A 13,637-nucleotide genomic window follows, 5' to 3' on the forward strand; every position below is an offset into this window, starting at 1 on the left:
ATAATAACTTAGCTACGAGACATTAATTTAAAAAGGAGAACATAGCTTACATTGATTATTTATCGCGTAGTGTTACACGGACAGAGTTTCGACTTCAAAAACCCGTAAAATAACCTTTACATAACCCGAACTAATCTAATATAACACTAATCTATACTATATATATATTTATTTATTTATTATCTTATGGAGTATTATTATTATTATTATTATTATTTTTTACTCGGCAGAATTCGCGACCTTTTATAGGGATTCTGAAATTTCTGTGCTCCGCGAGTCGCGGCACTTTTGGCCTTCCAGCTCCGCAAGTCGCGGAGGTTCCAAAACCAGCCCACAAGTTTAAGATCCAAGGCTGCCGACGGTTTTTATTTAAATATATATAATATATAAATAATTTTTATAATTATTTATATATTATATTATATTTATATACATAGTAGACTCGTAATTTTTTTTCGTTGCGTCGAGCGTTGAGAGTTGGTTCATGTACCGGTTCCGAATTTTCGAACGTCCTTGCGTACGCTGAGATATTTTGTACTTTGCGTTTCGTAACTTGTACTCTTGTCATTTTTAGACGTTCCTTATCAATAAATTGAATCTTTTTAATTGTATCTTGTACTTTTGAGCTTTTTGGACCTTTGCGTCTTCAATTCGTTGTTTTCGCCTTTTGTCTTCGCACTTATTTAATATAAATGAATATTACATGAAAATGGAACAATTTCAACTGAAATCTTTACATATCGGAGGGATATTGATACTAAATATATGTTCATTTGGAGCACTATCACTACGGCACCTATATTGTCATTGCCTGAAGGGAATGATGATTTTGTGATTTATTGTGACGCATCAAAGCAAGGTCTCGGTTGTGTATTAATGTAACGAAGGAAGGTGATTGCTTATGCGTCTAGACAATTGAAGATTCACGAACAAAATTATACGACGCATGATTTGGAATTAGGCGCGGTTGTTTTTGCATTAAAGACTTGGAGGCACTACTTATATGGGGTCAAAAGTATTATATATACCGACCACAAAAGTCTTCAACACATATTTAATCAGAAACAACTGAATATGAGGCAGCGTAGGTGGATTGAATTATTGAATGATTACGAGTTTGAGATTCGTTACCACCCGGGGAAGGCAAATGTGGTAGCCGATGCCTTGAGCAGGAAGGACAGAGAACCCATTCGAGTAAAATCTATGAATATAATAATTCATAATAACCTTACTACTCAAATAAAGGAGGCGCAACAAGGAGTTTTAAAAGAGGGAAATTTAAAGGATGAAATACCCAAAGGATCGGAGAAGCATCTTAATATTCGGAAAGACGGAACCCGGTATAGGGCTGAAAGGATTTGGGTACCAAAATTTGGAGATATGGGAGAAATGGTACTTAGAGAAGCTCATAAAACCAGATACTCAATACATCCTGGAACGGGGAAGATGTACAAGGATCTCAAGAAACATTTTTGGTGGCCGGGTATGAAAGCCGATGTTGCTAAATACGTAGGAGAATGTTTGACGTGTTCTAAGGTCAAAGCTGAGCATCAGAAACCATCAGGTCTACTTCAACAACCCGAAATCCCGGAATGGAAATGGGAAAACATTACCATGGATTTCATCACTAAATTGCCAAGGACTGTAAGTGGTTTTGATACTATTTGGGTAATAGTTGATCGTCTCACCAAATCAGCACACTTCCTGCCAATAAGAGAAGATGACAAGATGGAGAAGTTAGCACGACTGTATTTGAAGGAAGTCATCTCCAGATATGGAATACCAATCTCTATTATCTCTGATAGGGATGGCAGATTTATTTCAAGATTCTGGCAGACATTACAGTAAGCATTAGGATTTTCCTACAACAACAGTTGGGATCGACATCTACCGTTAGCAGAATTTTCCTACAACAACAGCTACCATTCAAGCATTGAGATGGCGCCGTTTGAAGCACTTTATGGTAGAAAGTGCAGGTCTCCGATTTTTTGGAGTGAAGTGGGGGATAGACAGATTACGGGTCCGGAGATTATACAAGAAACTACCGAGAAGATCATCCAAATTCAAAAACGGTTGAAAACCGCCCAAAGTCGACAAAAGAGCTACGCTGACATTAAAAGAAAAGATATAGAATTTGAAATTGGAGAGATGGTCATGCTTAAAGTTGCACCTTGAAAAGGCGTTGTTCGATTTGGTAAACGAGGGAAATTAAATCCAAGGTATATTGGACCATTCAAGATTATTGATCGTGTCAGACCAGTAGCTTACCGACTTGAGTTACCTCAACAACTCGCGGCTATACATAACACTTTCCACGTCTCGAATTTGAAGAAATGTTTTGCTAAAGAACATCTCACTATTCCATTAGATGAAATCCAAATCAACGAAAAACTTCAATTCATCGAAGAACCCGTCGAAATAATGGATCGTGAGGTTAAAAGACTTAAGCAAAACAAGATACCAATTGTTAAGGTTCGATGGAATGCTCGTAGAGGACCCGAGTTCACCTGGGAGCGTGAAGATCAGATGAATAAGAAATACCCGCATCTATTTCCAGAAGATTCGTCAACACCTTCAACAGCTTAAAATTTCGGGACGAAATTTATTTAACGGGTAGGTACTGTAGTGACCCGAACTTTTTCATATTTATATATATTAATTGAGATTGATATTTACATGATTAAATGTTTCCAACATGTTAAGCAATCAAACTTGTTAAGACTTGATTAATTGAACTATGTTTCATATAGACAATTGACCACCCAAGTTGACCGGTGATTCACGAACGTTAAAACTTGTAAAAACTATATGATGACATATATATATATATATATATATATATATATATATATATATATATATATATATATATATATATATATATATATATATATATATATATATAGTTAACATGATACTATGATAAGTAAAAATATCATTAAGTATATTAACAATGAACTACATATGTAAAAACAAGACTACTAACTTAATGATTTTTAAACGAGACATATATGTAACGATTATCGTTGTAAAGACATTTAATGTATATATATCATATTAAGATATATTCATACATGATAATATCATGATAATATAATAATTTAAAATCTCATTTGATATTATAAACATTGGGTTAACAACATTTAACAAGATCGTTAACCTAAAGGTTTCAAAACAACACTTACATGTAACGACTAACGATGACTTAACGACTCAGTTAAAATGTATATACATGTAGTGTTTTAATATGTATTTATACACTTTTGAAAGACTTCAATACACTTATCAAAATGCTTCTACTTAACAAAAATGCTTACAATTACATCCTCGTTCAGTTTCATCAACAATTCTACTCGTATGCACCCGTATTCGTACTCGTACAATACACAGCTTTTAGATGTATGTACTATTGGTATATACACTCAAATGATCAGCTCTTAGCAGCCCATGTGAGTCACCTAACACATGTGGGAACCATCATTTGGCAACTAGCATGAAATATCTCATAAAATTACAAAAATATGAGTAATCATTCATGACTTATTTACATGAAAACAAAATTACATATCCTTTATATCTAATCCATACACCAACGACCAAAAACACCTACAAACACTTTCATTCTTCAATTTTATTCATCTAATTGATCTCTCTCAAGTTCTATCTTCAAGTTCTAAGTATTCTTCATAAATTCTACAAGTTCTAGTTACATAAAATCAAGAATACTTTCAAGTTTGCTAGCTCACTTCCAATCTTGTAAGGTGATCATCCAACCTCAAGAAATCTTTGTTTCTTATACTAGGTTATCATTCTAATACAAGGTAATAATCATATTCAAACTTTGGTTCAATTTCTATAACTATAACAATCTTATTTCAAGTGATGATCTTACTTGAACTTGTTTTCGTGTCATGATTCTGCTTCAAGAACTTCGAGCCATCCAAGGACCCGTTGAAGCTAGATCCATTTTTCTCCTTTCCAGTAGGTTTATCCAAGGAACTTAAGGTAGTAATAATGTTCATAACATCATTCGATTCATACATATAAAGCTATCTTATTCGAAGGTTTAAACTTGTAATCACTAGAACATAGTTTAGTTAATTCTAAACTTGTTCGCAAACAAAAATTAATCCTTCTAACTTGACTTTTAAAATCAACTAAACACATGTTCTATATCTATATGATATGCTAACTTAATGATTTAAAACCTGGAAACACGAAAAACACGGTAAAACCGGATTTACGCCGTCGTAGTAACACCGCGGGCTGTTTTGGGTTAGTTAATTAAAAACTATGATAAACTTTGATTTAAAAGTTGTTATTCTGAGAAAATGATTTTTATTATGAACATGAATCTATATCCAAAAATTATGGTTAAACTCAAAGTGGAAGTATGTTTTCTAAAATGGTCATCTAGACGTCGTTCTTTCGACTGAAATGACTACCTTTACAAAAATGACTTGTAACTTATTTTTCCGACTATAAACCTATACTTTTTCTATTTAGATTCATAAAATAGAGTTCAATATGAAACCATAGCAATTTGATTCACTCAAAATGGATTTAAAATGAAGAAGTTATGGGTAAAACAAGATTGGATAATTTTTCTCATTTTAGCTACGTGAAAATTGGTAACAAATCTATTCCAACCATAACTTAATCAACTTGTATTGTATATTATGTAATATTGAGATACCATAGACACGTATACAATGTTTCTACCTATCATGTCGACACATCTATATATATTTCGGAACAACCATAGACACTCTATATGTAAATGTTGGAGTTAGCTATACAGGGTTGAGGTTGATTCCAAAATATATATAGTTTGAGTTGTGATCAATACTGAGATACGTATACACTGGGTCGTGGATTGATTCAAGATAATATTTATCAATTTATTTCTGTACATTTAACTGTGGACAACTAGTTGTAGGTTACTAACGAGGACAGCTGACTTAATAAACTTAAAACATCAAAATATATTAAAAGTGTTGTAAATATATTTTGAACATACTTTGATATATATATGTATATATTGTTATAGGTTCGTGAATCAACCAGTGGCCAAGTCTTACTTCCCGACGAAGTAAAAATCTGTGAAAGTGAGTTATAGTCCCACTTTTAAAATCTAATATTTTTGGGATGAGAATACATGCAGGTTTTATAAATGATTTACAAAATAGACATAAGTACGTGAAACTACATTCTATGGTTGAATTATCGAAATCGAATATGCCCCTTTTTATTAAGTCTGGTAATCTAAGAATTAGGAAACAGACACCCAAATTGACGCGAATCCTAAAGATAGATCTATTGAGCCTAACAAACCCCATCCAAAGTACCGGATGCTTTAGTACTTCGAAATTTATATCATATCCGAAGGGTGTCCCGGAATGATGGGGATATTCTTATATATGCATCTTGTTAATGTCGGTTACCAGGTGTTCACCATATGAATGATTTTTATCTCTATGTATGGGATGTGTATTGAAATATGAAATCTTGTGGTCTATTGTTACGATTTGATATATATAGGTTAAACCTATAACTCACCAACATTTTTGTTGACGTTTAAAGCATGTTTATTCTCAGGTGAATACTAAGAGCTTCCGCTGTTGCATACTAAAATAAGGACAAGATTTGGAGTCCATGTTTGTATGATATTGTGTAAAAACTGCATTCAAGAAACTGATTTCGATGTAACATATTTGTATTGTAAACCATTATGTAATGGTCGTGTGTAAACAGGATATTTTAGATTATCATTATTTGATAATCTACATAAAGCTTTTTAAACCTTTATTTATGAAATAAAGGTTATGGTTTGTTTTAAAATGAATGCAGTCTTTGAAAAACGTCTCATATAGAGGTCAAAATCTCGCAACGAAATCAATTAATATGGAACATTTTTAATCAATAAGAACGGGACATTTCAATTTTAACAAAAATTATCATTTTAATAGAAATGTCATTGTTACTATAAAATATTATTATTATTATTATTTTAAATAGAATTATTATTTTAAAGATAATATTAAAAATTATCGTAAATATTAAAGTTATCATAATTAGAATTATCGTTTTATCATAATGTCATCTTAGTAATTATAAATATTGATATTTTTATAATAATAATTATTATTACAAAATAATACAACTTTTACTTACTATCAATATAGATATTATTTTATCAAATAAATATGTGATACAAACATATTTTACTACGTGTAATAACTTACTTTAATAATACATATCATATTATCTTTATGATATTAAATGAACCTGGCCTATAAATTTTATTACTTAATATATATAAAAGTATATTTTATTATATAAATTTAATATAAAATTTTATTTATTAATAAATAAATTATATTATTTACTCTAATAAATCTTTTAAAAATATTTAAAAATATAAAACGACAATATTTAAACTATATATTAATCATGTATAGATTTTTGGAAATTATTTTGAGTCAAATTTACTTTTGTTGACTTTTGCATATTAGTCTCGAGCATTAGGATTGTGGTACACTATGACTTGACCTAATTTGTTAGACAAATATTGACCAACACATAAATATATATAATTAATTTAGGTTCGTGAATCCGAGGCCAACCTTGCACATGTTCAATGACGTTATATGTATTTTTACTACGAAATACAGTATGGTGAGTTTCATTTGCTCCCTTTTACTCATTACATTTTTGGGCTGAGAATACATGCAATGCTTTAATAACTGTTTTACAATATTTATATGCGTGAGTTTCATTTGCTCCCTTTTTACATCATTACATTTTTGGGCTGAGAATACATGCAAATGCTTTATTAACAGTTTTACAATATTTATATGCGTGAGTTATAGTCCCACTTTTAAAATCTAATATTTTTGGGATGAGAATACATGCAGGTTTTATAAATGATTTACAAAATAGACACAAGTACGTGAAACTACATTCTATGGTTGAATTATCGAAATCGAATATGCCCCTTTTTATTAAGTCTGGTAATCTAAGAATTAGGGAACAGACACCCTAATTGACGCGAATCCTAAAGATAGATCTATTGGGCCTAACAAACCCCATCCAAAGTGTGACGACCCGAGAATTTTCGACCAAATTTAAACTTTATCTTTATATTAATCCGACATGATAAGCAAAGTTTGTTAAGTTAAGTCTCAAGGATTTGAAACTGTATTCATACTTTCGTTTGACCTCGACCAAATTCCAATGATTCACGAACCATTATAGGAATTGATATGTTTATATATGTATATGTATATATATATATATATATTATAACTTGAAAACGTTACGCGTTAAATTATTTTCTAAACGAAATAAAAATAAACTTTGAAATATAAACCGTTTTGAAAAACCAAATGTTATATAGTTAGATGAAAAAATGTATATATATGTCTATGTATTTTAATCTCGTCATAAAAAGTCTTAATTTAAAATAAAATATTTTGGTAAACAACGAGTCACTGATTTATAGAAGCAAATGACCACGACACTCAAATTTTATAAGATACACTTTTACAAAGTAATTTATTGGTGAATAAATCAAGCTATTACTAATGGTACACGTCGCGTAACATAAAAGGCTAGTTTTCTAAACGTACGAAAGTGCGCTCGAAAAACCGAAAGTGGTACATGAGTCGTGAGACCACGACCGTGTCATTTTTGTAAAAATTATATTTTTACCATGAACGTAAATGTAATATAATATTTAATTAATTCTAAAGATTAAATATATTATATATTAAATAATATAAATAAATACATATGTGTGTCAATTACGTTTACAAAGTGTTATGAATGTCGGCAAGAATGGAAAATGGACACCAGCTGTAAAACGAAGTCATGCAATCGCATGACATAATAACTTCATCCCCATGCGATCGCATGGGGATCAAATCCTGAAAATGTGTTTAAATATTCGACGAGTTACATTTAGACACACACACATTCATTCATCTGTCTCTTTGAACTTCATATTACTCCGTATTATATATTACTCATATTATTAATTATATAATTATTATTATTATTATTATTAAGATTATTATTAATCTAATTATTATTATTACTAGTATTATTATACATAAAATACTACGACGAAGTGCTGCTCGAGTGATCTAAAACGGATTTTCAAAACTAGTTTTGCGAGTAGGATAGGGCTAAGGAAATTATAGGTTATGGCTATGGAGGTGAAGGGTATGGTTCATGGGTATGCTCGTGAGGTCAATCTAGTGTTTATCATCTTCGTCGCGTCTACGTACTTTCCTGCAATATTGAATCTCAATATTGATACGTGAGTACTCATAATTTATTTTTTTACATACTAATAGTGTATCCCTGACTAGCGCTCGAGTATATAGGATTATGCATGCTTGTACTTTTTAAATTGCCTTTAGATAGGACAGACTGGATCTTAAGTTAGTTACACCTGTGGTTAAGATAAGGTATAAGATATGCATGTCATTGAAAAGCTAGCGAAAAATTAAGAACTTTTCATTTAGATATCGAATGGATTCGATGAACGGATTAGAAGTTATTGTCAATTGAATTTTTGTATTAATATTAAAAATGATTATTATTATCGTCGCTATTATCGTCGTTCTAGTTTTTTATTTAATTATTATTATTATTATTATTATTATTATTATTATTATTATTATTATTATTATTATTATTATTATTATTATTATTATTATCATTATCAATAAAAAGTAGTATTATTAAAAATTGTTATTATTATTACTATCGTTATTATCGTTAAATTATTATTATTATTATTATCATTAAAATAATTATTACTATTCTCATTATCATAATAGTTATTATTATTAGTATTATTATAATTAAAACTAATATTAGTAACACTTAATTATTATGATTACTATTATTATCATTAAAAATGAACGCGATATAAAAGACGATTTAAAAGCTATTAACAAATTGATTAGGAAATAATGAGTATGAGTATCATGATGAAATTTAAAGATATTGATTTAGATAAAATTATCATTTTTCATTATTTTTATCACTATTTAAAGTAGTATTAATAATATAAAAATATCATCTTTACAAAAATTATTATTTTTAATAGGAATATCATTGTTAATTTTTCATTATTAATAAGAATTATCATATTATTATAATACCATTTACGTAAATATAAATATTGTTATTATTATTAATAATAATAATTATTAATACAAAATAATATAACTTTTGCTTATTATTATTATCAAGGTTATTTTATCAAATAAAATGTAATACAAATAATATAATTACCTTAATAAAACCTATCATAACATTTTTATGATATTCAATGAACTTTATAAATTTTATTATCTAGGATATATATAAAAGTATATTTTGTATATAAAGTTTTATTTATTAATAAATAAATTATATCATTTACTCTAATAAATCTTTTAAAAATAATTAAAAATATAAAATGACGATATTTAAACTATATAATAATCATGTATAAATTTTAGAAAACATTTTGAGTCAAATTGACTTTTGTTGACTTTTGCGTATTAGTCTCGAGCATTAGGATTGTGGTACACTATGACTTGACTTAATTTATTAAACAAATATTGACCAACACATAAATATATATAATTAATATAGGTTCGTGAATCCGAGGCCAACCCTGCATTGTTAAATGTCGTCTTATGTATTTTTACTACAAAATACAGTATAGTGAGTTTCATATGCCTTTTTACCCTTTATATTTTTGGGCTGAGAATACATGCGCAATATTTATAAATGTTTTTACAAAATAGACACAAGTACGTGAAACTACATTCTATGGTTGAATTATCGAAATCGAATATGCCCCTTTTTATTAAGTCTGGTAATCTAAGAATTAGGGAACAGACACCCTAATTGACGCGAATCCTAAAGATAGATCTATCGGGTCCAACAAGCCCCATCCAAAGTACCGGATGCTTTAGTACTTTGAAATTTATATCATGTCCGATGGAGGATCCCGGAATGATGGGGATATTCTTATATGCATCTTGTGAATGTCGGTTACCAGGTGTTTACCATATGAATAATTTTTGTCTCTATGTATGGGACGTATACTTATGAGAAATGGAAATGAAATTCTTGTGATCTATTAAAATGATGGAAATGATTATTTATGTAAACTAATGGACTCACCAACCTTTTGGTTGACACTTGAAAGCATGTTTATTCTCAGGTATGAAAGAAATCTTTCGCTGTGCATTTGCTCATCTTAGAGATATTACTTGGAGTCATTTATGACATATTTCAAAAGACGTTGCATTCGAGTCGTTGAGTTCATCAAGATTAATATTAAGTCAATTATAGTTAGATATATTATGAAATGGTATGCATGCCGTCAACTTTCGATGAAATGAAATATTGTCTTTTCAAAAACGAATGTAATGTTTGTAAAATGTATCATATAGAGGTCAAGTACCTCGCGATGTAATCAACTATTGTGAATCGTTTATAATCGATACGGACTTCGTCCGGATGGATTAGGATGGGTCGCTTCAGTTGGTATCAGAGCGGTGGTCTTAGCGAACCAGGTCTGTATTAGTGTGTCTAACTGATAAGTCGTTAGGATGCATTAGTGAGTCTGGACTTCGACCGTGTCTGCATGTCAAAAGTTTTGCTTATCATTTCTAGTCGAAAATCATATACTTATCATCCTTATGAAAATTACCTGCTTATCATTCTTAGTCTAGACACATCTTACTGCAATGATTGCATGAATAGTGTATAGACAAAATTCGTATCTTAGCGTATCTACTAATTCATATCTTAACGTATCTGTTACTGTAAACTTTGCCTGACATTTCCGTAGATTCCTCCGTAACTTATGGGATTTTAGTATTATATATGCATATGTAAATTATGTATGGGAGGGTACTAATCTACATCCTATTCTATTCCTTATCGAAAATACTTCATCTGATCGTACGAGATGAGTCCCTCAACTAGTTCGAGTCCCTTAGATTCCGATAACTATTCCGATAGTTATTCCGACAGCTATTCCGACATAGAGTTTCACTCGAGCTCCGAAGGCAGTGTCACCGGAATGAATCAACCAATCAGCCATCCCCAATTCATCTGATGGTTTCGTAGTCGACTTAGTCAATGGAGACGCGAAGAAGGCGATCATTGCCACCAACCAAATTACCCTCTTGACGATGAACCTGAAGCACTCACCGGCGAACCTGTTCGAGACACCATTTTCACCCTCATTTCCCGAATATCTCGTCATGATTACATACTATCTCAGATTCTAAACCTTATTCATTCGCTCGTTCTTACCGATAATCACCCCGATGTAATAGAAGAAGTCAACGAGCTTCGCGCTCGAATGATCAATGTGGAAAATATGGTGCAAAATTTACCAGCTTCAACAACATCATCGGCACCAACAGTACTATCAGCAACAACACCGGCAACACCAGTACCACCACCAACAACATCCACAGTACAAGCCTCAACACTACACGTCTCAAACTCTCAGTCTGTACCTCCAGCATAATCATCATACTACATGATGTCCTACCTCAATTATCTTCGTTCTACATGACGTTCTACATTATTTATCTTCGTACGACATGGTGATTATGTAATCTCTAATGTTTTAGAGATTATAGATTCTTGTTCTAACGGTAAATCAAATGAGTTTAATATCATATTAACTCATTAAATCTATGATTACATCTGAAGAAAATATATATGTATATATGTTTTCATAAAGATTGTAATTAAAAATTCTTTTGTACAAACTGTTAATGATGAAAATATTTTAACGGGTAGGTAATACCCGAGGAATATTCAGATCTCACATTAATAAATTACACTGTACATTCTTCGAAGCTGATTCAACAGTCATTTACTATCCTACTTACATCCACCGATATACAAATCCGTTCACCACAGAATAACCATATTCATCCAATTTCATATTGGGATTTTGATTTATCAGAATCCAACAAGTGGCATAATGAAGAAAACATTTGACAAAATAAAATTTGTTAGAAACAAACGAATTAACTATGAGAAATTTTGTTAAGAATCCACGCTAACTGTTCCTAGCTAATTGTTCCTAGCTAACTGGTTACATTTTATTTATCGCAATTTAATTATTGCAATTTACATTCTCGCAATTTTATTTATCATCATTTAATTTCTGTTATTTACTTTACGCACTTTATTTATCGTCATTTAATTTCTATTATTTATTTTTACGCACTTTAAATATAGGGACACGTATACAAGGTTTTGACATATCATATATATATATATATATATATATATATATATATGTATATATATATATATATATATATATATATATATATATATATATATATATTATTTGGAATAACCATAGACACTCTATATGCAGTAATAATTGAGTTCTCTATACAGGGTTGAGGTTGATTCTATAATAATATATATACTTTGAGTTGTGATCGAGTCTGAGATGTATACGGGTCACGATACGTATTAATTAATTCGGATATTATATATTAAGCTATATATGAATTATTGGACTGTTAATTGTGGACTATCAATTGTGGACTGCCGACATTGGACAATTAAAATGAATTAAAATATTGATTATAACATATGAAACTAAACAAATTCTTCAAGTTGCCACTTGATTTCATTTTAAACCTCATTCGTATCTTGACGATTCCAAACCGTGTTCAAACATTTCATGACTCTTGAAAACACCTCAATCGATAGGATGAATCAACCGTACTTCATCCACGGAAGGAAAGATTTATACATATAGTTATGCACATGAGAAACTCTCGGCAACTGAGTAAAAGTTTAGCACGTAGCCGCGTCAGATCCTTTGGCATTTATTAGCAAAAATAACTTTGCGATCCCTTTTCAAAGTAGCCAATTTTGTCACAGCTCCAGTAAGTCAACTTCGACTTTTCATTCGAAGTAGCCTTACTATAATCTTGATATATACGATTACCCTTTTGATACCGGAGAATTCTTTTACATTCTACCATATTACCAGCATATGTACCAGCAACCTCGTTGCTTCTTGGCTTAAATCTCTCTGACAAATCATTATATTTATTCATTGAAACCCTATCATATACTCATCCGCATTTTGTAACGAGAACTGCCATACCAATTACCGGGAATCAGCAATCAGTACTTTGAAAACTCACAGCATATCTACATCAACAGTTATAAGTATGACATTTATCTCTTAGAATTATGATCTCTCATTCTGAAATTCTGAAAAGCACCCAGTCTACAAATCAATACTCTGAATGTTGAAAAAGCTGAATGAAGCAGCAGAAACTGTAGACAACCGTAAACGACCTTAACTGTCAGAAGTTTAATGATAAAGAATGGAGTGTTAGGAACATTCGATAGAAAATTTAGTACCGAAAATCGGATTATGCGAAACTATGAAAGAAGCTGTGGACAAATCACAAAGAATAAGTTTGACTTCAAAGAATCCAAATGATTCAATGCCTGCTAAAGTCTTTAGCGGATATCTTGCTCCTTACTCTAAACCCTTGCGGACAATAGTTTCCATCATCCTCTGATCTTAGATATTCAAAGATATTATCGTACCTTTCATTTTA

This window comes from Rutidosis leptorrhynchoides, chromosome 7, assembly GCF_046630445.1.
Source record: "Rutidosis leptorrhynchoides isolate AG116_Rl617_1_P2 chromosome 7, CSIRO_AGI_Rlap_v1, whole genome shotgun sequence".
Lineage (NCBI taxonomy): Eukaryota > Viridiplantae > Streptophyta > Magnoliopsida > Asterales > Asteraceae > Rutidosis > Rutidosis leptorrhynchoides.